The following is a 4,162-nucleotide window of genomic DNA, read 5'->3' as shown; positions in this document are numbered from 1 at the left end:
GATGGAAGGCGTTTTATTGCCTTCCTCACAGCCCCCTCCTCCCTTCCCTCATCGACCTTCGCTGCTGCATCCGCCAAGGTTGCAATTGCCCCCGAGGTTTGATGCAGCTTCGCTCTCTTGCGACGTCTTCTCTCGGCTCCACTCAGTCTGACCCGATTCACGTCGGTACCAGACTGGTCAGCCTTGTCAGACTTCGTGTGTTCGCCATCGCTGGCCCCACCCGAAGTTTTCTTTTCAATACTGAGATTTTTTAGATTGGTTTCCATTTTGGTCGCACGAGTACCGCGGTTAAGCGTTTTCACCTGGTGCATTGCCGCGATTGCCCAGGGCTTGGCTTGTCTCGGGTGGGTTACACACAAGACTACTCTCAGAGGTCGCCCAGGTTTCTGAGAGGCATCGTTAGCGACACAGCTCCCCCTGTGCCACACATCCTTAGGCACGGTATGGCCGAGGCCATGGCTTACGCCGCTCACACACATGGATTGGGAGTGGAATTGGAATTTTTTTTATAAAAAAATCGAAATTATTCTAAATTCAACAAGTCCTAAAATTTTCGATCATTGTAGGCGAAATTATTTTAAGAAATTCTGATAGAATTTGGGATTTGGTAATTTCTTCTTTCATTGAATTGATAAATGAATACACCTTGATCATTGCCAACATTTGTTGTATAAAAGCATAAGGTACTTGGAATAAGTGGTGTGACCCATATTCATTCCCATTCGGTGAATATGATGTACCTTGTCCTTTCTCCCACAGATCATACAGGAACATATTAATAAGGCGAAAAAGAAGGTCACTGAGGGAATTGTTGCTGCATTTTTGCAAAACTCTTCAGATAACGTGAGTAATATAATAAGTAGAATAATTTATCTGTTAGCAGACTCAATAGCTTAATAACACCTTCAACATTGTTGAACATTTTCAATTATGTTTACCATATAAAGGATAAATTCGTCAAGAGGGCCACCTGTTTTCGTAACATTCAGGAATTAATTTCGCAAGTTCAACCAATGATTTCAACAGCTAACGGGACTTGGTTGAACCGACCGTGTAATGCAAAGAGCCAATAGTACCAACCACTGAGTTATTGAAAAGGAGAAATGAAATCATTGTTTGGGTTCCAGACAAATGCAAATAGTCGTAAGATTCCAGAAGAGAATCCATTTCATTCATTCAAGAAAACGCCAAGCTTTTCGTCTTAATTTTTCCAAACGTATTTAAAAACCGAATTATGTTATAACAATCACTAGATGAATTTTAACTTGTCCGTGCTCTGAAGGAATCCATAATTTTTAAGAAACAATATGACAAAAATAGCTATAACTAATGTATTATATCCATTAGATAGTTTTGGAGATGGCCGAAAGTAGTTGTGCAGACCATTATCTCTGGAGAACACCCAAAACGTGTGCAACCATATGTTTTTGCTGATTCTGCACCGCTTAAAACACTTTGATAGGTGAAAAAAGGGCTGGAAAAAATCCCCTAATTGAGTATTATGATGGTGGGGTTCATGTGGTTTGGCTTCTGTTTTGAGAAGAGTCAATTGGAATTGTAGAATTAATTTTTTTGACTGCACGAATCCATTTTATTGAATTGAATTTTACACATCGTCCAATGTATTTCTAATAGAGGAGGCCATTCCTCCACTGTCATTATCTCCAGTGTGAAAAAACTATTCAACATATTAATGCATTAAGAGGAAAAAGTTGAAGAACAATTGCTTTACAGATACGTCCTTCATATGCTCCTGTGTATAAATGGCCCTTAAAACCAAAATATTGCAATTTACAACAAATTGGTGATTCGGAAATTTGCAGTAGCAGCTGCGTCGTATTTATTCATAAGAGACTGTCAAGAAAAACTTGCATGGCTAAATATGTCCAAACAAGGTTTAAATTGTTCCGTCAACTTTTTCCTCATAAATTTTTATTCCATCTCAAATCCCCCCCCCCCCCCCCTTATTTCAATATTCTGCTATTCTTAAATGTCCAGTGAACCAGAATGAATCATCGACAATCAATGAACGATTTCAATTCATCTAATCTTTCCTACATATGCATAAACTTAACATCTTCAATGAAGTGGATTGGAAACAGGTTTACGAGTAAACTTTTCTTCTTGGAACACCTAACGTTTTTCTTCAAAGTCAACATTGCATATTTTGGTTCCTTCGATAAGCGATCGGAGGGAATCAAATTGAATTTACTGGCTTCCACCTATCTAATGGCATCAATAACTAAAAATTCTTGATTAATCGCCTGATGTTTTTCATCAATTTCATTGATAACAACATTAATGAATTCCACACATTTTCATTATTCCTATTGCTGACAGTTTAGAAATTTGCAACTGTTTTTTTTTTTCATTTTGTCCAGCTGCATTAATAGGCATTGCAGGCATTGGTTTGTCCACAGCCTGAGCTAATGAGATAATTTTTAATGTGGTGATGTTTCAATTGTTCAGAGTGTTCCTGAAGGAAAGAAACAAACAGAGGATCTAACGCTTGACTCAGAAGAAGAAGACGAAGAAGAAGAAGGAGAAGAAGAAGGAGAAGAAAACCTTTTTTATGTGATGGATGGAAATTTGTGGAAAGAATTTACTGTTTGAGAATTCTCTGGGGAAGTGCTTCAATTCGGACATTTTGTTGAGGAATTTATCAAATATAAAAGCTATTGAAATGGAATAAGTTGTCTTGAAAAATCGAATTATATCGATTTTTTATGTGAAATATTTTCTCTTCAACATATAGATTAAAGGAAATGAGCAGATTAATTATGGATATTTTGGAGAGAATTGATCATGAAGTCGTAAAGAGTGCATTAAAAACCCAATTAAATTTTCTATAGAATTTGCTAACTTTCTCATGGGATTTTTTCGTGCATGACAGGAAAAGAGTTGTCATTCACTGAAGATAATACAGCTGACCTGTAGTATAATGATTCCCATACTCATATGATTATTGGATTCCTTTCATATAGCTGTTGATCCTCTCGCCATCGATGAAACCTCAGACGAAGAATCCGCTGATGTATCTGCTTTAAAGGAACAGCTTGAAATACAGCAAACTGAGATTGCAAAATTGAAAAATCAGCTACAAGAGTCTGAGGCCAAGTATAATGCTTTGGCTGCAGTCCATGCTGTGTGTGACAACGGTAATACAAGTTTTATTAATATTCTAAACAGTTTTTCAAAACTGACAAATCAATTCTGTCTCATCGTACAATCCTGTTGACCGGAATTTGGATTGAAAAAATAATCCCCCGAATACCACTCGAGCTTCAAAATTAATCAGGTATTTTCCTCAAGGTTCCCTGCATACAAACAAACTCGTCAAGTTTTTCGGGGAAAATCACTCGTGCTTCGCATTCGTGATTTTTTTACCCGAAAAACTTGACTCCTTCGTTTGTTTGCAATGAACCAATCGGAAAATACCTGATAATTTTGAGGCTCTTGTGGTATTACAAGTGATAATTTTTCGATAATTTTGTCTCTCACCTATATATATGAAACAAAAGAGTATTGTCTCATGGTGCAATTATATCGACCGAAATTTGAACGGAAAAAAAAATCCCCCGAATACAACTCGAGCTTTGAAATTAATCGAAATATTTCCCTCAAGATTCCCTGCATACAAATGAGCTTGTCAAGTTTTCAGGATAAATCACTCGCGCTGCGCGCTCGTGATTTTTCAACCTGGGCAACTTGACGCGCTCTTTTCTTTGTAACGAACCTATCGAGAAATATCCGATAATTTCAAAGCTCTCGTGGTATTATATATGATCCTTATGATTAAAAGAACAAGGCTTTTGTCTTTTATTTTCGATTTTCAGCGNAATGCTTTCTTCGCCATCAATAAATTGATGGTATGCTTCCGAATGGTTTCAGCATAATAAATTTTTTTCTCTCGGATATTTCTCCCCATTTTTGCTACTTGCGTCTTTCTCGCCCCCCATCGAAACTCTTTCCAACCTCCTGTATTGCATTTGCTAAAGGTTGGAGGATACCCTAAGTTAGGGGAAAACCTGATCAGACAAAGTCGTCCCTTCCGTTACTCGTTATTGCGAGTATTTTTTCTAACGTCAAACTGGTATGTATGCACGCATGAATAAATTCAATAGAAAACCTAGCGAATTCGCTAGAAAATTCTATAGGAATT

The 4,162-nt window shown here is 37.4% G+C and overlaps 1 pseudogene; it reads left to right on the top strand.

Moving 5' to 3' along the window:
- The first annotated feature begins 1,359 nt into the window (after window positions 1–1,359).
- LOC107039905 overlaps window positions 1,360–4,162 on the top strand; it is a 6,249-nt pseudogene continuing 3,446 nt past the window's right edge.

Source organism: Diachasma alloeum, unplaced genomic scaffold, assembly GCF_001412515.2.
Source record: "Diachasma alloeum isolate Michigan unplaced genomic scaffold, Dall2.0 Dall_scaffold_00311, whole genome shotgun sequence".
Classification (NCBI taxonomy): domain Eukaryota; kingdom Metazoa; phylum Arthropoda; class Insecta; order Hymenoptera; family Braconidae; genus Diachasma; species Diachasma alloeum.
The sequence above is the reverse complement of the archived record's forward strand: the minus strand, read 5'-3'. Positions and strand labels throughout refer to the sequence as shown.